The following is a 23,455-nucleotide window of genomic DNA, read 5'->3' as shown; positions in this document are numbered from 1 at the left end:
TGGGTATTAATCATGGAGCATTAAAATCTTTATTATTCTTTACACTTATGGAGCTGGTTTTCTTAGAAAGCCCCACATTCTTTTTCCTGACCAAGTCTTATTTTGAGAGGAGCGTGCTCTAATATAATATCCGGTATGTAGCTAGAGTGAGGCCGCCGCTCAGACTGTCAGCAGTCTTTGACCTCAGGGGTCCAGAAGCAGTCGTGTATGTTGGTTAGATCTCAGATCTGGAGCCGGCTTGAATTCTGGATCTGTTGCTCCTACTCGCAGGACTTGAGGCGAGTTATCCAACCCCTCAGAGTCATAGTTTCTTCATTTGTGAAATTGGATCGGAATGGTATCTACATCTTTGAGTTATTGCGAACATTTGAAGAGGAATTGTGTCTCATACTTGTAATAGGGTCTTGTAGGTTGGAAGCGCCAAATATGTGTTTGCTACTGCTGCTGCTACTACCCTATGGGAAACTATAGGCTCATTTAGAGCAAATTATTATGACTATGATTGCCATCATTATTAAAGTACTTCTAAAGAAACTAAGGTTGATTTAAAGCTAAATGGTCGAGTAGCTAAAATTATGTTTGGCACTCTTCTACTCCTATTCTTAGTCTCTCCTTTTTATTCTTCCAAATTTGTGACACATGACCATGGCTTGAGGTTTTTGTGATGTGTTAAACATATCCGCCATGAACGTAAGCGACGTAAGGTACAGATACCTACAAGGATGGATTCACACTTTCAAGGACACTGAACATTTGATGTTTTTCTGAAAGTCAAATTAATAAACCCCATAGACCTCTAGAACTTTGAAGCTGGGACCACCTAGCTCAAACCCAGAGTAGGCAAGTGATTCACCCTTGGAGACAGGTGTAGCTGGCTAATGGGAGAATGAGATTAGTCTTGGGTTGAGTTAGACAAGTAAGAACTATGATCATGTGAAACAGGGTATGACGCCTTGTAAAGCTGCTTCTACGGAGCTACGCTGTAGCAATATGCCATTCGTCTCCGAAAAAGGATGCTGTAAGATTGCCTACGAAACGGTATTCTGTGCACTAAAGGAGCTGAAGCGGAGGATGTCAACCTGATCCTCTTTACGCAGACACCTGAGTGGCTGTAGCTTTCAGTTCTAAGTACCGAGAATAGCTGGCACTTCTGGAACAACTGTGTTTTCATTTGATGAACGTCATGAACTTTTTATGTGATCCGTGATCATGGGATTAATGCTTTTTGCATTGGCTACTAGAATGCTCAAGGCCAAATTTACATGCTGCCTCTGTGACTAAAAGCCAATAGTCCCTACAAATTACAGATGTTCGCTACAGCTGAAAATGTCACAGCCACTTTTCCAGAGCTGTGTTCTACTGAACACTTATCCTATGACGCAATGGACATTTCTTGCGGGGGGAGAGGAGGGAGGAGTTTTGGGGTCCTTGACACTGCATCCTGTCCTCCTTCTTGGATAGTCTTGATGTTTATATGGGTATCTTAAATGTTCTGAGGAGTCTGATCATTTAAAATCAAAATAAACAAAAAAAACCCTTTTAAACTTTCTTTAGCACTGTCCTTGTAAAACTTGTTTGACCACAGAATCTTATAAAAATATTATCTCAAACGTCTAGTTTTATATGAAATCTGTTTTGGGAAATACTACCTTTCAGTAACAAGTAATCAAATCCTGTTTATTGGAGTTATGTCAGTACAAAGATTGGTTCTCGACAGTGTGAAACGTGATTCTTCCCAGTTCTGTGTAGCAGGGAGAGAGTCCAGGTGTGGACGTTAGACCAGTCAACTGACGAGGTCCCTTTGAGCTTGAACGTTTGGTGATTCCTGATTTAAAAAACGAAGAAAGGTTTTTCAAGAGTGTCTGCTCATAGAATTACGAATTTAAGTTTACTAACATGAAGGCTAAAGTTAGAAATTAAAACATTGTGTAACATTTCTGGCACTCTTTGTTTATATCTAATCTAAAAGATGGCTTTAAAAATCATGTTTTTAGGGGCGCCTGGGTGGCACAGTGGTTAAGCGTCTGCCTTTGGCTCATGGCGTGATCTCGGCGTTGTGGGATCGAGCCCCATGTCAGGCTCCTCCACTGGGAGCCTGCTTCTTCCTCTCTCACTCCCCCTGCTTGTGTTCCCTCTCTCGCTGGCTGTCTCTATCTCTGTCAAAAAAATAAAATAAAATAAAAATAAAAATCATGTTTTTAAAAACAACTCCCCCCCCCCCGCAGGAATGTAAAACAAAGATAAAAATTTCCTTTGAAAAGCATCAAAGTTAAAAGTTATAAAATTTTCATCTGAACTCCTGTTCGGTCATAGACTTTACCCCTCCCCCTTCCTGCTTTGATAAAGGCTTACATAATGGGGGTGATGCAACTTCATGGTGTATCTTGAGGGGGTTGTGCAGCTAGGTTTCTTCCTCAAGCACACGGCGCACGTAGAGCCTGCAATGTTCATTTCACAGGCACCTTTGCCTTTGAGATCCCTTCCCCTCCACTCTCCATTAAAACTCAACAAACAAAAAACAACAGCAAGGACCTCAAACCCCAGCCACAGGTGGATTACTTGGGTGGGAGCCTGGGACTTGCCTCAGACAACACACTCAGCCTCTGGAGTTGCTCCATTCCTCTGACCAGTGAGCTAGACCCAAGGGGAAATTTCGCAAGGCAAAATCACCTTCAACGAGAAGGGACAGGCTCTCCTGCTCAGGTCCTTGGTTGATATCCAGTTCCTTCAGCGGCCTACCTGACGTGTCACCATACCTCCAGCGGCTTTCATTGCCTTTCCCTTTGTGCATGACTGTGGAAGGTGTGCAGTTTTGTTATTTCTCTGGCCCACTTGTCTCTCTGATTGTATTTCTGTGTTTTTGTCTGTGTTCAGCTGTGCCTGCTATGTGTCAGGTATGATGTCACAAAAATGCGTACGCCCCGTCCTTGCCCTTGAGGAGATCACAGTGTGGATGAGCAGGTGGGCACTGCAAACCATTTCTATTCAGTGTGACAGAGACTCCACAGAGCCATGTATGATGACCAGGGAGGCAGTAATGGAGGTGGCATTTGAGTCAAGTCCTAGAGAATGTGTTGAACACTGATTTTTCCATTAATAGAATTACTTTTTCTGCTTAATGGCAACCAGCCTGCTAGATGGGGAGGTATAAACTAATAACTTGTTTTGGATTAAATCAGGAGACTAACTGACAGAACCTATTAGCTAAAGGTTAGACTCTTATTTCAAGCAATTCAGTGAATGTGCAGGCCTTAATCATTTCAGTTATTGGAGGACGAGACCATCTAGAAAGTGGACTCTCTAGAACTTACTCTCAAGTTTCCCTGATGTAAAAATATTCTAGGGATAGACTTTGATTTTGGAAATTCCTAGAATTAGCTTTGCTTTATGTTCAATAATGCCTAGTTTCCCAATCTCATGGCAGACAGAAAATAAACGGCATGTTTAAATTGCTGTGTAGACGAAAATACAGTTCATTACTGAGGAACTGGTTTTAATTTAAATTTCTAAAGAAATTTTACAAAGTGACAGAACATGTGGGGTAAACTGGCTCCTTGAGTTTGCTGTTTCTCAGCTGACACCGAAAGGTGATTAGCAGACCTAGTACTGGGCAGAATTCTGTGGATTTTTTTTCATGTTCCTTTTATGAGACAAAACCATGGGTGTCAACCATGTGACATAATATCCATCACTTCTCTGGCTGTATGAAGAGTTATCTAATTTGATGTTAATAGAAAATCTTGCTCTTTGGCAAATAATCTTTTTCTTTAGAAATGCTCTTTTAGCATGTCAGGTCTTCCCTTTCCACCTTCCCAAAATTCAATTTAATAATGATTTTTGGCTATTTATGTTTATTATATCCAGACCCGACAGTATTTTCATCTTCTGTTATGTTAGGGTTGAGAGGGTGTCCATCCTGCTGGTTTTCCAGACCCCCAAACTTAAACAGGACCCTTCACCACCAAAACCACGGAGCTGACATGGCATTTGAAAGCAGCACTTATGTTCCACTTTCTGGTTTGAAACTCGGGATCTTCTATTTCCAGACGTGAGAGCTTTGCTCCCCACTATCTGTCATCCTACATTCCCTCATGGTATTTCAGTGTGTATGTGTGACTCCTACCAGCCCACAAACTCATTAAGAACAAGGAATGTGTCTTATTTGTCTTTGTATTCCATAGTTCACCATGTAAAGGAGGTGCTTAAGAATATTTGTTAAATATATATGTTTATCCTAAAAGTTCATAAATTAGACAGACATAGCTTGTTTCCCTGTGCAAGATGTGAAAAAAAGAAAGTAGCACGTATACAAGTCTCAGAACTTTACTTCTCATAGTAATTTTTTTTTTTTAAAGGGCAGATCAAGCAATGTCCTCATACATTAAACGTGAATTCCTCCCCAGTGTGATCCAAGAATCCTGATGTACTTTGTGCTCAGATGGGACATTCTACTTTAGGACCTTGCATTTGTGGATCAGATACTCTCTCAAGAAAGGTGATATCTGGTTGCTCCTGGGTGGCTCAGTTGGTTAAGTGTCTGCCTTTGGCTTAGGTCATGAACCTAGGGTTCTGGGTTCAAGCCCTGCGTAGGGCTCAGTGGGGAGCCTGCTTCTCCTCCTGCTCCCATTGCTTGTGGCTCTCTCTCTCTCTCTGTGTCAAATGAATAAATAAAATCTTAACAACAACAACAACAACAACAACAACAATAAAAGGTGATATCTGGACTGAAAGTGTAGGATCTTGCCCTCTGTGGAAGGCCAAGACAAAGTTGCTTCAGTATTTCTTGTCTAAAATCCCAATAACACAGTTTCTGGCTACTGGGCACCCACTCTGTGTCAGGCATTCATAGGCATGTGAGTTCATTTAATCCTTACAAGGATTTTAAGGCCTAGAGGGTGAAAGTCTTTCCCCAGGTCACATAAATAAACATACCTAAAACTAAACCCAAGAACAAGCCTCCCTGAAAGTTGGCATTCTCCTAGCTCTCTCTCCAGCGAGGAATCCTCCCTCTGTGTCCAACTTCCGAGTTGTGCTGATGTAATGTCCACCCATCCGTGGACACCCTGCATGGCTTCCATTCCGGCCCCAGCCACCGTCTGCCCTCCATGGGCAGCTCAGTAGCCACCTCGGTCATCTACCTTGTCCTTCTCAAATCTATCCCCCACACCAAAGTTTCAGTGGTCTTCTCAGAACTCATGTATGACCATGTGATTTTCTTGATTAAAAATCCTCCACTGATTTTTCTATTCTCTTTTAGGGTAAAGACCAAAGTCCTTAACCAGGTGCACCATGCCCTGCCTGGTTTGGCTCCAGATGACCACTCCAGTCTCTTCTCATTTTCTGGGCTTCATTCTTCCAGCTGTTCCCTCAGCCTAGATGGTTCTTCCTTGCCCTTTCATAGTCTAGGCTGTTGCCCACTCCCCTGACAGAGCTCAGCTCAGTAGTGTCTTCCTCAAGGGACTTATATGTACTTAATGGCATGTGCGTCTCTTTCCTCATTTTAAATTTATTTGTACTTGATTAATTCTTTTATTACTCTCTGGCTCTCCCATGAGCCTGTAGGCTGCATGAGGGCAGGGTATGCCTGTTTTCATTCATTAGACCCTAGCCCAGAACCTGAAGCTAGTGAATAGTCGGGAAGTATTTGTTGCATAAATTAACACAGGAACAGCTGGCAAGTAACACAACGGATCTGAACTCAGAAGTTCAGCACCCCATGTCTTTGGTGTGTGGCCAGGCCCCCAAATGGCCATTCTCATCAAAGGACCACAGGCGTGGAGACAGAGGAAGGTGGAAGTTGGGAGTTGGGCTCATGCCTCCCTCTGGGCCCGGGAGGGGCTGTCCATGAAGCTTGTGGTCCTTGAACACTCACCCTGCCCCGGCATTACTCCAGGCGCTTTGCGTAGATTCTGGCAATTAATGTCTCTCAACAGGCCTTCAGGAGGTTAAGTAACTTGCCTAAAGTCACCCAGAAATTAGGTGTGGAGCCCGGGTTCAAGCCCGAGCCATTTGGCTCTCGACCCACATTTGCCATCTATTTGCTATCTGTCCTTGGCTTACTTTGTTCCATGTTTCCCCCACTACGAGACCCTCTCTGACTGTGGTTTCTTTTTCTTTAAAATCTGCACCCATTTCTTCTCTAATTTATCATTTCTCTTCTCTTCCCTTGCCTCTTTCTTGCCTCTGTCTTCCCTCCCTTTCTCCCTCATAATTCCATTAGCGATGAGAACCACGATGTTATTTACCTGGAATTTATATTTCAGGAAGCTTTTTCTCCCAGCAGCTGGGAGCTTCCTGCATACTTCGTAACTTTGTAGAACGAAATGCAGATAAGCATTATAAATCTCTAAGATCGTGCGCTCCTACTTTTATGATTCGTTCAGATACAGTTTTAAAATCACCTCTGATTTTGTGCTTTGAATTTGGACTAGTAAAGGTAGTAAAAGCAATATAAAGAAAGGGAAATAAACTTCAAAACTGCCTTTTTTTTTTTTCGTGTGAGAAGTCCACTATAAATTGTGAGATGCTTCTCAAATAAAATTAGATTCCGCTGCTGCCTGCTGCTTCCCTCCACATTTCACCTCTTCTCTGGAAATCGCCGGAGCCTCTCCTGGGACACGAGGTAATCTGAAGGAAGAATACAGTGTTCGGGGCGCCACAAGTTCTACAGAGAGCTGGGGCACCCTGATTTGCATTTCTGGGTCAGCACGGTTTCACTTTCATTTAACCCTTGTACTGACCCTTGTTTTTCAACACTTCGGCTCTTCCCACCCTCTGAGAGCAAGCAGTGTGCTCCACCCCAGACGGTCCCTGGCCCCCAGTAACCCAAAGGGGGCAGACCCCACCACACTCCCCTTTTCAAGGTTCCCAGCATCACTGAGGTCCTTTCAGTGAGGCACTGACCAACGTTTGGGGTGTCTCTGAATGCAGATTTTATTCACATCTGAAAAGTTAGCTTTGTGTGTTAATAATGAAGAATGAAATGAACATTATAAGGTACGTATTCAGATGTGTCCATGGCTGCCACGGTTTTGCACTTCCCGTGTGGGTGTTAATCCTTGATGTCATGAGAAAAGCAACGGAGAAAGACGGATGTCCTATTATGTCTCTCTTTTGTATGAGTCATGCTGGGAATTCTGTGAAGACCCACAGTGTGTCAGAAAGGGGGACATGACATATATCTAAGGCTTTAGAATAAGGCTCTTTATGGGTGCCTGCCTGGGTCTCTCAGTCAGTTAAGCATCTGCCTTCAGCTCAGGTCATGATCCCAGGGTCCTGGGATCAAACCTCACATCAGGCTCCCTGCTCAGCAGAGAGCCTGCTTCTCCCTCTCCCTCTGCTGCTCCCCCTCTTCGTGCACTCTTTCTCTCTCTCTGTCAAATAAATAAATAATCTTAAAAAAAAAAAAGAATAAGGCTCTTTCTGCTCTCTTATTTACAGTGTAATTCCTGTTAAGTGGGAGCAAAGACCCCCAATGAGATTTAGTTACTGGGGCTGTAATAGGTATAGGTCATTATATGTTGTTCGTCTGCGATGAGGTCCTCTTGGCTAGAAGACCCTAGTGCAAAGGTAAAGGTGCGTCGTAAAAGGCACAGTGCTGCACAGCTGTGGGATGTGCACCTGGTGTTACAGTAACTGAGATAAAATATGAATGAAATGTTTGTCCCCAAAAGCTCTGCCTCAATCAGTAAGAATAACTTTATTGCCTTTTTCTTAGAAGTAATAACATAATTGTGTGATACGTGAATTATATCTGGACACAATTGTTTAGAAAAATGTAATAACAACACGAGTAATAAGATAGGTAAACAATGAGAATCAAATAAAAATCACCAGTGTTCCCCGTTCCCAGAGATAACCACCAGTGGCATGATTTATTTTGTTAGTTTTGGTGTGGCTACAAAACTGAAATAGTGCAGTAAGTCGTGTGGACATCTTTTTCGCTTAATGTGTTGTGAACATTAAATATTTTTCTGCTTCTGCATAGTGTTCTGTCCTATAAATGTTTTATAAAGAATTTCAACAATTCTCTGTTGTCGGATATCTAGGCTGTCTCCAAGTTTTCGACAATGTGTGGAGCTCTCTAATGAGTATCCTTATTAGTGGCTGTATTTGAAGCACATCTATGATGCTCTTTTTGATAAACTTCTAGGTATCTAGTTGCTAAATCAAAGAGTGCTCATTCTTTTAAGGTTTTGAAACACACACACTCACAAACACTCCTTCAGAAAGGCTGAATCAGTTTATACTAGCAGTCTATACCATTGTACTTATTTTTATACACATTCCCCAACAGTACATGTATTGTTTTCAGGTTTTTTTCCAATATGACAAGTGAAAAATGGTGTCTCATGCGTGTAATTTCGACTCCTTAGATTCTTAATGTCCTTAAACATCCTTTCAAATGATTATTGGCTATTTACAAAGTATGTATGTCCTTCGAACATTTTTCTTATGTGTTGTATATCTTTCTGTCAATTTGTAAGGTTTTTAAAATCTAATAAGGCTATTCTTTGTCATCCTTTTGATTTGAGTTAAAAAAAAAAAAACCTCTCAAATGAAAGTGATGCAGATTTTTCCTTAGAAAGAAAAGCAGCGGAAATTGGTTACACAAGGTCTTCTGACTGCATTCACCAGGTGTGTGTATGGATTTGTGAACTTTGTGTAAACCTCAGTTGTTTTCTGGCAGATACTCCCGAATCAAGAGTCAGAAAACATCATCTTTACAAATAGTTGTGGTTTCATTTTGAGATAAATAATTGAAGTTAAATAAGGGAAAATTACAAATAGTTTTGAACATTAGCCAATCTTGTATTTATAGCATCCATTTCTAAAGACTTTCAATTCCAAATATTATTAAAGGAAAATTTATGTTTTCTTCTACTTCACCTGCTTCATGCGTGGGGTTGTTTTTCTATTTTAGCAGTAATCCAAATCAGGACAAACATAGGCCAGAACTCCAAGGCAGATGACAGGAACTCCTAAGATTGGATGGTCTGCTGAGCTGGGTACTTAAATAGAAGCTGATGTTGGATGAGACCACATCCTTCCTCCCCCCCTTCCCTTGCCCTGCCACCCTCTCCCTCTGTCTCTCTTTCTCTCTTTTTCTCCCTCTCTTTCTGTCCCCACCCCTTCTGTCTCTATGCCCCCCCCTTCTCTTTAATTGGCTACAGGACCTGGAGTAACTGTCCCCTTCGGTTTTAGGCAGAAGGAAATAATAGTGGCTCTACGTGCCTGAGGCCAGAGGCTGGGGGAGGTGGTTGAGCTGCCAGTGAGATCTCTTAAACATGCAAAGAATGATTTTTTCCTGCTACTTAAAAATGTAACTGTGCTCAGGTGTGCACATGCTCAGATGCACGTGTGTATTAGTTTGCACACTTTCTTGCTCGCTCAGCTGTAAATTTTTTTTTCGGTTTGCCTTTCAGAATAATAAAATGTACTTGTAGTACCTAAAATCTCTAATAAGACTGCCATTTTAAAATGACTGGCAGTAACTCCTTTTATTAACTAATGGAGATACTGTTGGCTACATCTTAACCCAAAGAGGAGTTGCGTGAGGGTAATTAAATGGGTCCGTTAAGTTGCCCCTCATCTAGAAAAGGACTGCCATCTTTATTTATTTATTTTTTTAAAGATTTTATTTATTTATTCGACAGAGACAGAGACAGCCAGTGAGAGAGGGAACACAAGCAGGGGGAGTGGGAGAGGAAGAAGCAGGCTCATAGCGGAGGAGCCTGATGCGGGGCTCGATCCCAGAACGCCGGGATCACGCCTTGAGCCGAAGGCAGACGCTTAACCGCTGTGCCACCCAGGCGCCCCAGGACTGCCATCTTTAAACAGAGCAACAGCATGGTTTGTTTCCAGACTGCGGGGTGGGAGTGAGGATAATACTTTTAGTGACGAAGTTGGCATTTCCCATCTGCTGTACTTCAGACACAGGCCTCCTTCTCTCTACCAATCACAAATATAAAAACTCTGCTGATCCTTTGACCATCTGGATTTCCCATCATACCCCGTTTTCACACCTGGAGATTCAGAGCAGACCTTTGATTGATGTTTTTCAAAATTGTCTCATAAAATTAAAGGACAGATGAACAACATTTTTCCAAAATTGTAAATGATAGAATGAGCATTCGTAACTTTTGTTACTGCTTTTAGAATGGTTAATAATCCTTAGCTTCTGGATTTTTCAAAAGTGCATTTTTTTTCTAAGTAAAACATCGCATTCTCACTTGCTGCTTATGTTTAACAGTGTCAGAGCTTAAGATTAAAGTGGTGGGTCATAGTAGTCCCAAGTTCAATATGAAGTTCAGTGAGTTCCATATTGTACTTTAATTAAAATATTTACATGTTCATGGTTTGCTTTCTTTTCGGGAGCCAGATACCACCTTCATTTGTCAGCTGGTAGGCTCTGCTGATTGAATAGCCATGTAAAATACCACTTTGACTCTGTTCTAGGGTATGGCATTATTCTGAATTATTGCTAAATTAGCCATTTCCACAGCCCTATCTGCCTTGGTACCAAGCTTTAGAAAAATGCCATAGGCCCCAAATTTCCTTTTTTCTCCTTAGTCACTCCTCAAGCAGCAATTTGCCTATTTTTACCATTTCCTAATTTTTAAGAGGAGTGACAGACAAGGTATTAAGCTTTGGTTTCTCTCTAGATCCTATCAGTTTCCTCAAACACAGTAATCTCCTGTTAGCCCCTGGTGTGCTGCTGGGGATTACTGGGCCCCACTGGCCAGCTGCTGCCTCGCCCCTGCGGAGCTATTTGCTGGGGAGCTGGGAACTAATTCCCCTAAGTGTTAAATACTTCGAGACCCTTTAGCGTGAACAACAGTGTAGAAACAGGACCTCTCATCCCTTTCCTGGCATCAGAAAAAAGGACCCGGGTGCTTTAATATCCCATTTTTTCCTTCCCTTTTTAGTTCAGATGAGGGAGCAGGTGCCAGTCTTGCGGCAGAATGAAGCTGACCCTGGCTAGGATTGTTTTGTCTGTTAACTCTGCCTCAGTGAGGGAAAGCCTTTTAAATCATGATTCATACATTTGAAAGGTCCAGGGCACAGGGAGACAATTAAATACAAGATTTGGACCATCCACTCTGAACTATGTAGCATTACTAATAAAGGTGATAAAAGAAACTTTCATCAAGTTCAGAATGTGGCGTTTGAAGCACACCGCTGCCTCATTGGTGGCTGTACTTCCTTCTTTCTTTGTAAAGCTTCGCAGTAAGTAGCCCCGTGTGAAACTGCAACTCGGTGTGGGGAAAGAGGACGGGTGGAGGAACGGTCATGTTATTAAGTTATTGCAAATGTAGTGACTGGTGATTTCACACGTACGCATTCCACATTACAGGAAGCTCACACATATAAGAAACCATGCCCTGTTGGCCCCTTACCGCCAGAGTTTCCATTGCCTACCTCTAAAATCTAATGCTTGCTTATTTTATCATGTCAGTTGCTTTTCTATAGTGCAGAAGGAATGTGGTCACGTGAATTTCAAGGATAAGAAAGCAATCTATGTGTATCAAGCAAATCTAAAGGACAAAAGAAATTTTTTCAGTCACTTACAGCATAGTATGTTCTTCCTTCACTTCACAATGCTTCCTTTGAGATGGCTTTTTTTGTTTCTTTTTTTTTTTGTTTTGTTTTGTTTTTAACGAAACCAAAATAATCTTGCCAGTAGGGTCATGGAAAATTTTACCAACTCTATTTGTTCATAGTTGCCCATCCCTTCTCATTTCTTTTCCTTCTTTATAGACAAAAACAAAAACAAAAACTTATTTGGCTTATTTTTCCATTGTAAAAAGTAATTTCTAAATAAAAGTTTATAAAAATTTGAACAATATAAGGCATACAAATTAAAAAAAAAAAATACTCTGTCCCCCAGGCCCCTTTCTTCCAACCACATTTACTTTTTTATCTGTTAGTAGAACCAGAGTTAGTTAGGATTTCTTTCTCTCTCTCTTCCTCCCTCCCTCCCTCCCTCCCTCCCTCCCTCCCTCCCTCCCTCCCTCTCTTTCTTTCTTTCTTTCTTTCTTTCTTTCTTTCTTTCTTTCTTTCTTTCTTTCTCTTTTTTTTAAAGATTTATTTATTTATTTGAGAGAGAGAGGGAGAATCCTCAAGCAGACGCCCTGCTGAGTGTGGAGCCTGATGCAGGGCTCCATGCCTGGACCCTGAGATCATGACTTGAGCCAAAACCAAGAGTTGGACATTTAACTGACTGAGCCATCCAGGTGCTCCTCAGTTAAATTTTCTATAAATTCTTGTCAAGTATAGTAAAGACACATGGAGAACTGAATATCAACTCTTCTTTTTCAACACATGTGTTTCCAGAAGATGCACAGGGTTAAGGTGGGGAGAGACAGTTGAACTAGACCAAAGAGAGGTGGGAAGGAAGATGCAGCTCCTTTCTCCTCCCTTGGAGATTAGCTCCTTGAGGGTGGGGTTTCTCTATTAACTCTCTTTACAAATTTATCAGTTTAGGAGAATGCCCACCAAGTAGTGGTGCTGAATGAATGAATAAGAATGAAAAGCAGGAGCGGCACCTGGGTGGTTCAATAGGTTTTAAATGCCCGACTTTTGATTTTGGCTCAGGTCATGACCGGGCCCTGCGAGGGCCCCTTGCTGAGCGTGGAACCTGCTTAAGATTCTCTTTCTCCCTTTCCGGCTGCACTCCCCCCACCCCAGGCTTGCACGTTCTCTCTCCCTCACACACACACACACACACACACACACACACACACACACACACACACAAAAGGAATGAAAAGCAGGAACTAACTGGCTAAGGTTAGGCAGAGTTCACTGAAATAATTTAGGCCTTTTCAGTCTATCAAAGGCTTCCTTGCTTGTATTTTCTATGTCTACCTTGGGTTTTTAATCTATAAGCAGCCAGCCTGTGCTACTTTGAGGTTTAGTACCACAGGTAGTTTCTGCTAAATTAAACTAATATTAAAGATAAAAAGCTGTTTGGAATAAATCCATGCTTGGAAGAGGAAACTTTGAACCATTTCTATCATTTATTCACTGGGGAATTTGTACTTCAAAGATCACTAAGATTCATAGGCCTGCTGCCTCCTTTTGGGAAAAAGAGGCCACAGGGAATTCTCTAGATTTAGTGCCCATCTCTCCCACCACCATGGCCACAACAGGAGTCAACATCTGACCAAAAGGATAGCCTGCGTTAGGCTCTTCAGGCCCCCTTGAGGTAGCAGAGAGTGGCACCGGATTGTTATTATCTGAACCAATCAAAGGGAAGTCTGAACTTGAGACAGAAAGAGAGACCCAGAAAGAGAGAAAATCAGACTCGTTTACAAGCAAGGTAGTTCAGTGTCAGTGCAGAAAGCTAGGGATGTGGAAAGAGAAGGCAGTAAGCAGAAATGGTGAGGCAAGAGATGACTTCAGTAATGGAGGTGATGAAAGAAGGTATAGAAAACCAGCAGTAGAATAAGCCCATAGAGAAAGGAACAGGGTGCAGGAGATCTTCAGGAGGGGCAGGATGCTGGAGAGACAACATTCTAACTCTCCATGAGGCCTGCTGTGTAGCTCTGGAAACCATTCACTTTGCTTCCCCAACCCTCCCAAGTATCCCTACAATGGAAACTCTTACCCTGAGGTGAATGAGTAGCCTCCATATTTTGCAACTTGAAAAATCCCCATTTGTAAGAAGAGAGATAATCACAAACATTCCTTCCCTTGCAGTTTGAGAGAGACATTATAGAATGACACATAGGTGGCCTGGACAGAGCTTTACATGGTGGCAAATGCTTTGCTAGGGTCACCACAATTCAAGATCTTGTTTTCTCTGCTGTAGACTTTGAAATTTGATTTCTTCCATGTAGCCAATCTCCAAGTAGGAGATTTCTAAACCATCCAATGTATGGATTTACAAGGTAAGTGAGGTAGAGTTTCCAGAGATAGAGATCCCCTTTATACAGTTTTTGGCACTATGGAACATCTTGTCTTTATCAAGACTGTCTTTGGGCTCTTCACCCTTTTTTTCTGAGCATTACTTCTTTTACTCCTTTAGTTTCATAAATGCATATGTTCCTTATGGTTTGCCTTTCCTCTCTCTTTATCTCCTTGCCTTCCGTGGGGATGCCCTCCACTGCCATGGTTCTCCACTATCCAATGACCACTTTACCACTTTCCCAGATTTCCAAATCTCTTGGCCACTTGCCCTGAAAATCTCACCAGCATCTCATTTTCCATAAGTTCAAATGGAAATTTTCTTTTCCTCCGAAGTTCTTCCTCCTGTGTTCTTTCCCCTTCTCTAAAATGGGACCTCGGCGAGCCAGACTCAAAGTTCAGAATCCTTTTGACTTCTTTTTTCTCTCCTTATGACCAATAGCTATCATTACCAAGTCCTAGCAATTCTACCTGTGTAATGCCAGTGTCATCCGTTCCCCTCCATATTCATTAGCTGATGCGGCATCACAAAGCATACTGAGGTGTAGCTGCTTAAACAGGCGTGTTTATTGTTTCACGCAGTTCCTGAGGATTAAGAATCTGAGAGTGGCTTAGCTTAGTTGGTCTCATGAGGTTATAGGCAGGCTCTTGCTTGGGCTGCGGTCATCTCAAAGCTTGATCAGGGCTGGAGAATCTGCTTCAGAGATCATCCATGTGGGTGTTAGCAGGTCTCTGTTCCTTGCTGGCTGTTGGCCAGAGACTTACTCCTTACCAAGTGGGTCTCTCCATAGGGTTGCTTACCACAGGACGTTCGGCTTCTCCCCACAGGTAGAGTGAGAAAGGGAGAGGGATGAAGGAGGGGAGACTTAAGATCGAAGCCGCAGTCTCTTTATAACCCAATCTTGAAAATCATACACCATCGGTTTTGCAATATCCTATTCGTTAGAAGCAAATCACTAAGTACAGCCCACAGCGCGGCATGAGGAACGTAAGGGAGAAATGTCAAAGAATTTGTGGACATTTTTATTTTTCGAACCACCACTGCCTCTTCGTTTCTACTTCCACAGTGCTAGGTCAGGCTCTTATCACTCCTCACCAGTATTTGTTCTTAAGATAAAGGCCAAGATATTAAATATGGGCTACCTGGCCCACATCTCTGTTTCTGTGCCTCCACTTGACTACATTCTAGTTATCGGTCAGTTTGCTTTTTTCTCTTTCTGGGTCTTTCTCTCTCTCTCTCCCGTATTCAAACTTCCCAAGAGAGAAGCTTTAATTGGTTCAGGCAGTCAAGAGCTGGTGTCACTCCAGGTCACCTCATAGGGCACTGGAGAGCTTCAGGGAGTCTGTCTTTTGGTCAGGTGTTGGCTCCTGGCCCCATCAGCTGTGCCCAAGGTAGTTCGGCCTCAGACTCCCCTATCTCAAGCCACACTCCCCCCATCTCCTGCTGTGCTCCACTGGCCTTTTTTGGAAGGTCACAAGGGCCATTTTCCCTCCTGCCACAGAGCCTGTGCTTGGCCTTGCTCCTCTGCCCGGCCAGCTCTTCTTTCTGGTCCCCGCTTGGCTTACTCCGGAGCATCTTTACATCCCAGTAGATGTTGCCTCTTGCCCAGTAGATGTAGATCTCTTCATCTACATTAGTTTCCTTGTGAGCTCTCCTAACACCCTGTACTTTCCCTCACAACTCTTACTTGTGTGGTTATTTCACATTTCATTCCTCCATTAGACTGTAGCCTCCAGTGGGCAGGGACCCTTTTGCTCACAATGCCTCACACTTGCAATGAGCACAGTAACTGTTTATTATAATAAGTCTCCAGGCTCCTCTGTCATATGCACGGTGGCATAGTTACTCTTTTTCCTGCATTCATGCTTCTCCCTTGCTCACATACTTTCCGTGGTCCTTGAGTGCCCTCACTCTTTTGTCTGGCATTCAAGGCCCTTTGTAATGGGGGCCAACTCTATTTCCTAGTTTTGTTTCTCAGCATTCCTTTTAACAGACCCAAGAATTCCAACTGAAGCGAAACACTTGCTGTTTCTTCTTTTTTTTTTTTTAAAGATTTTATTTATTTATTCGACAGAGATAGAGACAGCCAGCGAGAGAGGGAACACAAGCAGGGGGAGTGGGAGAAGAAGAAGCAGGCTCATAGCGGAGGAGCCTGATGTGGGGCTTGATCCCATAACGCCGGGATCACGCCCTGAGCCGAAGGCAGACGCTTAACCGCTGTTAAGCGGTTAACCGCCCCAACACTTGCTGTTTCTAAAGCACACTTTACGGTTTACTCTTTGCATCTTTGCTCCTCTTGTTCTCCATATCCTGGAATGTATTCTCACTGAGATCATATAAAAATCTCTTTTTAGGGGCGCCTGGGTGGCACAGCGGTTAATCGTCTGCCTTCGGCTCAGGGCGTGATCCCGGCGTTACGGGATCGAGTCCCACATCAGGCTCTTCCGCTATGAGCCTGCTTCTTCCTCTCCCACTCCCCCTGCTTGTGTTCCCTCTCTCGCTGGCTGTCTCTCTCTGTCGAATAAATAAATAAAAAAATCTAAAAAAAAAAAAAATCTCTTTTTAGGAAACTTTTTAGTTTGTATTTTGCAGTTGCTTGTTTATATTTATACCTCCTGAAAATTTTGCTGAATTTAATTTAAATCATAGATATCATGACGTTTCTTTCTTAAATACTATGAGAAAATAAGAACATTTTCTTTCTCAAACACAATACCATTTTTATATTTACAAATGAACAATGATCTCTTTATATCATCTAATATTTAATCCACATTATATTTCCTCAGTGTTCCCCAAGTGTTTAATTATGGTTGACGTAGTCAAATTAAGAGTCAGACCAGGTGCGCACACTGCATTGTGTATTTATGCTCTCGCTTGACTGTTCATCACCTGTAGCTTTGGCTCTGTGTCATTCAGCTTGGCCTCGGGGATGTAGGTCTGACAGGTTTAGGGCACAACCAGCTTGAAAACCCCAAGAAGGCCACAGGTTCAGAATTGTGACTGCTCTGGGAGCAAGCTAAGATAACCCAACTATTTCTTCCTAAACACTTACGAGAGTAAAATCTGGCCTGATCTTCTGCTCCCTGCCCCCTGTTGGCCATGCTCCAGCCACACTGATCTGCTTTCCCTTGTCACTCACTGTCTGTGCCCAGGTCCTTCATACACCAAGGCGCTCCTGTTTGCTTATGCGGCTGCCTAGATTCTCTAACTCCCACTTCCCTGCCCTCCTTCCATTCTCCCGCCAGCCCGCCTTTCTACACGCATTATTTACCTGATGAATTCCCATTCTTCCTTTAAGAATCAAGCACAAATGTTACTACCTCAGAGAAGCTTTTTTTTTTTTTTTGGTGCCTTCCCTATCTCCATGCCCAGATGAGGCCAGAAACCCCTGTTAAATTTTCTCCTTGGACCATACTTTTCTTCTAGAGCACTTATCCAGCTGCAATTAAATAATTATTTATGGAATTTCCCTTTGAATGTGTCTTTTCCCACCTAAGACTTACAGCTCCGTGAGGAGAAAAGCCATACTCATATTGCCCACAGTTGTATCCCAGAATCTTACAGAGGGCCTCACAAATACAGGCGATCAGTAGAATATTAATTAGTGGATTAATTAGATGGATGGATGGATGAATAGAAGTAGATATGAAGCCAGTCAAGTTTCTGGGGAGCTTTGAACAGTGGATTGACTGGGCCATTTAGATACTGTAGGGCCTCCCTTGAGTCTGGATGGGCAGATCCAGAGACGGGTCAGAGATAGACTGTTTTTGACCAAGAGAAGGTGAAAGGAAAGACATTTGCTGCATGGTATCAACCTGGCCAAAGGATGTCTTTACTTTCTTTGCATTTACTCCTGAGATGTAGAGAAATTTCTCAAAATTTCCATTCATCCTTGAAGACAAATCACAGGGAAATTTGAAAGTCGCTGAAATTTCTTGGCTTCGAAAATTTTTTCTTTTTTAGGTGAGCATGTCAGAAATGGATGTTAAGGAAAGACAGAGCCTCAGATTCCACACACTTCCCTGAGAATTACTAGACTCAACAAAAAGTCTGTTACAAAGCGATGTTCATCTTTTGGAGAATTTCACTAAATAATTTCCTACAGAGATCTCAGCAGTTCCTTCCATAATGTTCTGAGCAAATGTGTTGGAGCCACTTAAGCACAGTGCTTTCCTCAAGATGGCAGAGCCCACAGACACTATTTACATGCACCAGTGCCGTTTAGATCTTAACTATAAATTACCGCATAAAGGTTAATAGAACTGAGCCAAGCTTTAGGAAAGGCCTTATGCACAAAATTACCTCATATATTGGTGGATGATAATAGAAATAAACACTGAAAAGAACAAGAGGTGTGGCAGGGATAAAAAAAGCAAAGTTCTTTGAATATTACTGGAAATCCCTATCAATGGATCAACAGGGCAAAGATGTTAATTTCTAGGGAACTTTTTTATTCCAGCAGCAGAAAATTCATTTTCTGGTCATTTGTTTCCTATTGCCCTTTTGGCCTTCAATTGGTAAAACAGTTCTTTTAAAATGCCTCCTGAATTAACTCCAGGATTTTCCTTTGGTGCTGGTAAGGTCTACCTCCCGAAAGAGTAACAGCTAGCAATGTTGGTCAGAGAGGCCTTCCACTCCCCAAACTTCTAAATGGCCAGTGACGTCTTTAAGTGAAAAAAGGCACACCTGCCTTATAGGATGGTAATGCGCTGGTCACATGGTGTTCCTTCAGCCCCATGCATGCTGGTTATATTTCTTATCTGCTTTCGAACAGTTGCTGGGAACCTAAAACATTTCTAAGTCCATCACTCTCTAAAATGAAGCATGACAGGTACATGCCTGGGTTTGAAATGAGTTACAACTGATTTTATAGTCACTCTGACAATTTACACGGGAAAGCAAATGGATGAGGTTGGTAGCTTCAGCTCCCTTTTTTTGAGTCTGTCAGATTCCAGATCAGAAGGTGGCTACCATACCCAGTTCCCAAATCTTACTGGTTTAAAGACCTAAGTGAATGTACAGGCTCTTAGCAGATTAATCCATGTCAACCCAGGACACCGAAAGAGTGAATACTGCTCAGCATCTGGTCTTCAGGTCTCACCCATAACTATGAGCGCAGTGCAGTGACACGTCCATCGAGCCCTCCCCTCAGCATCCCAGGGTCAGGCCTCAGGGGCTGCACCAGGTTCACACGGATCCCATGTACCCCATCCATGCAAATGGCGACCTCTGGTCTGGAGGATGCAAGCAGCTGCCAGGCCTGGCAGAGTTTATGGATGTCCCTTCATCCACCATCGTCTATAATTCCCTGAGGAGAGGAGTGCTGTTTGACAGCTCAGGGGAAGGCCGTCTAGTAGGAAGTAGAGAAGAGAGTCTGAGAGGAGGAGAAGAATCCCTGTGGGAGGGGAGTAATCCCACGTCTGTGCAGCAAGAGAACAGTGGTGTGACTGATGTCCCCAGTGAGCACAGAGGCTCTCAGCTGCTCAAGATGCCGGCTTCCACTTTCCTCCCTCAAAGAGCACATGAGGACCTTTCCTGTTTACTGTGTTTATTTTTTTAATTTATTTTTAAGATTTTATTTATTTATTTGACAGAAAGAGAAAGCGAGAGAGAACACTGCGTGCACAAGCAGGGGGGAGGGGCAGAGGGAGAGGGGCTCCCTGCCGAGCAGGGAGCCTAATGTGGGGCTCGATCCCAGGACACTGGGATCATGACCTGATCCCAAGGCAGATGCTTAACCCACTGAGCCACCCATGCGCTCCCCTGTTTGCTATTTAGACCAGAAACACGTACACATTATAGTGTGGAGGGAAAGGAACAGTTAAGTCAGCTTTGTTATTCTCCAAGGAAGCCCCACTCCAGGGATCCGAAACAGAAATTGCCACGCTGTGTCGGCTCTAAGTCGCTGGAAGCTAGGCCTGTCTGGGACAGAATTTTGTTAAGTCAGGCTGGGGAAAAGCAAATTTTCCATATGACAGAGGCTCAACCTACACCCCAAACATCTTGTTTTCCCTGACCTCATTCTGGATCTGGCATCCCTGAGCTCATCTGAAAATTTTACAGCTTTTTATATTTTCAGCCGCTAAGGATAAAAGGGTCTCACATTGCGTAAAGCAACGGTTTCCTTTTCTCTCTTTCTCTGTCTCTCTGTCCTCCCCCCATCATCCCAACCTATCCATCCACCCGTTTGTCCATCCCTCCATCTATCCTAAAGCTACTTTTTCTCAAGTTTCAGGGAGGCACTTCCTGGTTCTGGTAAGTTGGGATTCAGTAAACAAATCCACACTCCCTTTTTGATTTTGTAGATTTAGCATATATCCATTCTCAGCGTTTGCTTTTTACATTCATCCTATAAACTACGAAAAAAGCAATCTGAAATCCTGCACACTCACAGTCACTTTTCCTGATAACTCTAGTCAACATTGTTGTATCTCCCCTTCCTAACTTATTTTCTGATAATACTTGGAGTTTTATTATGTGTTGTATTAGTTTTCTAGCTGCTGTAACAAATTATCATAAACCTAGTGGCTGAAAACAACGCACATTTATCATGTTGCAGTTCTATAGGCTAGAATTCCAACAGAGATCTCATTGGAGCTAAAATCAAGATGTTGGTGAGATTTTGTTCCTCCTGGAAGCTCTAGGGGAGAATCTGTTTCGACTTTTTCCAGCTTCTAGAGGCTACCTGCATTCCATGGCTCATGGCTCCTTTCCTTCATTTCAAAGACAGGAACAGAGCATCTGTGTGAGCCTGCTTCTGTCATCCCAACACTCTCTGCCTCCCTCTTCCCTTTCAAGTACCTTTGTGATTACAGCCAACCCACCTTAATAATCTAGAATAATCTCCCTATTTTAAGGACAGTTGATTAGCAATTTAATTACATCTGCAACTGTAAATCCCCTTTGCCGTGTAACCTAACATAGTCACAGGTCCTGGAATTAGGATCTGGACATTTTGGGGGGCATTGTCCATTATTCTGCCTCCCATATGTTGGTACTCCTTTATAAAGTTTTTCCCATTTTGATGTATGGAGGTTTTGATCTAAGTAGACTGTGGACTTCTTGAAGGCAAATCTATGACAAAATATTTTGCTTTTCTATATTTTTGGTCTTCCCCATTAACACTTTAAGAAATGCCAGAATTTGATAGGCTCTTGGTAAATACTTAGCAGCTCCAATGGCTTTGATGACTACAGCCATCCTTCTTCCATTTGAGTCTATCTTTCCTGGAAGTTTGTACGTAGAGAATATTCAGGTGCTGATGTGCTGCCTTAATCCATGTGGTGGCTAAGTTTTACCAGGAGGAGTTATTGGGAATGGTTAGGAGTTAGCCTCTTCACAAATCTATTTTGGTTTTATAGCAGCTAAAAAGAGAAAATCAAATTAGGAATTGTGGGTATGCATAATGAGAACAGGATAGGAGAAGTAGACGACGAGTATAGAGGTATCTCTATGATTCCTCCACCAGCCCCACCCAGAGACAGATGGTCTCTTTCATGTGACAGTGGACGCAAGACTATCGACTAAGTGGAATTCTGACAGCCGTTCCTTCCCGGAAAGTCCCAGAACCTTTTATTGTAGAAATCAGCCACAATATTTCTAGCAGATTCCAAAGAGAATCCTGCCTCTGGCTTGGACTTGACCAAGGATGTTACATTCTAAGACCAAAGAATTTTTTCCAACAAGGAACTCAGAGATGACGAAGAGCATTTTACTCTTGCTTATCCGCTTTCTCTTAAGTTTGACCCAGTTAAAATATAAGTTTAGCCACAGGCACCACAGTTATTAATCCGTTCAGCTAAAACTAGCTATTTGTCAGGTACTGGATTGGCCCAATCATCCAAAAACATATCTCTAATAAACATTTTTATAGGGTTTACTATATGCTAAGTATTTTTCTAAGTGACTACACCATACTATTTAGTTAGTCCTTGTATTAGCCCCCCAAATAAGGTACTGTTATTATGCCAGATGGGGAAACAGCGTCAGTGATTAAATAACTTGGTTAGGTGGCAGATCCAGGATTCTATCCTCGTTCTGGAGCTACTGCTCTTGACCTCTGCATCATGCCGCCTCCCTTTAGCCCGTCCCCGCTTACAAAGAGATTATGGTATGATAGGGAAGACAAAGAATATGTGAGAAACAATAAATACAAATTTAACTACCACTTGTTTTGTCTACTGCTGTATCCCCAGCATCTAAAACTAGGGACTGAGTGAGTATTTATGGAATGTTGTTAAAAAGACTTTGTGATAAGTACCACAAAGCAAACACATTGGATGAGATGACTGACTCTCATGGGAACTGATTTTCTTTATATGGGGTGGTGAGGGAGGGCCTCTCTGAGGAGGTAACATTTGAGCAGAGACCTGAAAATGAAGAAAAGGGAACCACGAAAAGAACACAGAAGAGCATTCAGGCATAGGACCATCATGGTCAGAGGCCTAAGGTGGGCGAGAGCCTGAGATCTGAGAGTGGGAGGAACCAGTGTGTGGGGAGCAGGTGTGGAAGGAGGTGAGGTGAGGCTGGGCAGAAGCTGGGCAGTATAGGGACTTAAGTCACTGTAATTCCTTGTGGCAGGTTACTGTGTCGGTGCCATGGAGGGGCTCAGAAGGAGCGCACCAGGGCCGTGTCCTTGGGATTTTTCAATCTGGTTAGAAAGACAAGGCAAGCAAGAAAAAAATAAAAGATGTTTTTCAGCCACTACCCCCTGTTCTTTGGTGAATATCTTCATGTGTGGTATTTTGCTTCTTTCCCTCTTTCCTTTTTGGTAATTTAAAAAGTACTCTTGCATCCCTTTCTGATCTTTCGACGGCTTTGACTCCAGTCAGGGACCGGCTTTTCACTTGCACACTTTGAAACATCAGAACACCTGCTTTGTTATCTGGTTATATTTTGATCCACGCAGCGAAGCCCTGCCCTACAGTAATTCTAACTGGGTCCAACGAGGTCACGAGGTCCTAGCGCTAATATTTTACATTTGCTGTGTCTTTCACAAGGTCTAAATTTGGTTTGCTAGCTTGTTCTACCTCCTGGCCTTTGTTTTAAAGTTCTGACTCACAGCGGAACATTGTACTGGAAGACATGCACTGTTTCTGTAGCGGTGTCTTGGTTATGAAAGTATAACCAGGAAATATTACAGCAGGCCTGCTATCCGCCAGAGAAACTTAGGAAGCTGAAATGAATTTGTAAAACTATAATTTTTTTTCTTTTTTCAAAATGGCATTATTGAAATATGCCCGTGTACAGTGTACATGCAATGTTTTAATAGATTCAGAGTTGTGTAATCAGCACAGTTAATTTGAGAACATTTCCTAACCCCCAAAAGAAACCCGGTGCCCCCTAGCAGTCACTGTTGTGTCCCCTCCGCCAGTCCTAGGCAGCCATTAATCTTTCTGTTTCTATGCCTTTGCTGAACCTGTCGTATGAATGGAATCAGGCAATATGTGGTCTTATGTGACTGGCTTCTTTAGATCAGCATCATGTTTTCAAGGTTCGTCTAACACTGTGGTACCTGTCGATATCTGTTCCGTTTGGTTG

The 23,455-nt window shown here is 42.7% G+C and overlaps 1 long non-coding RNA gene across 1 annotated transcript in view; it reads left to right on the top strand.

Moving 5' to 3' along the window:
* The window catches only part of LOC148107111 (uncharacterized), a 70,220-nt gene that overhangs the window by 28,520 nt on the left and 18,245 nt on the right, over positions 1-23,455 (top strand). The gene's annotated exons all lie outside the window — the stretch shown is intronic.

The sequence above is a fragment of the Ursus americanus genome, chromosome 35 (assembly GCF_024610735.1).
Source record: "Ursus americanus isolate L20-20 chromosome 35, mUrsAme1.1.p, whole genome shotgun sequence".
Lineage (NCBI taxonomy): Eukaryota > Metazoa > Chordata > Mammalia > Carnivora > Ursidae > Ursus > Ursus americanus.
This window is presented reverse-complemented; position numbering and strand designations above follow the sequence as displayed.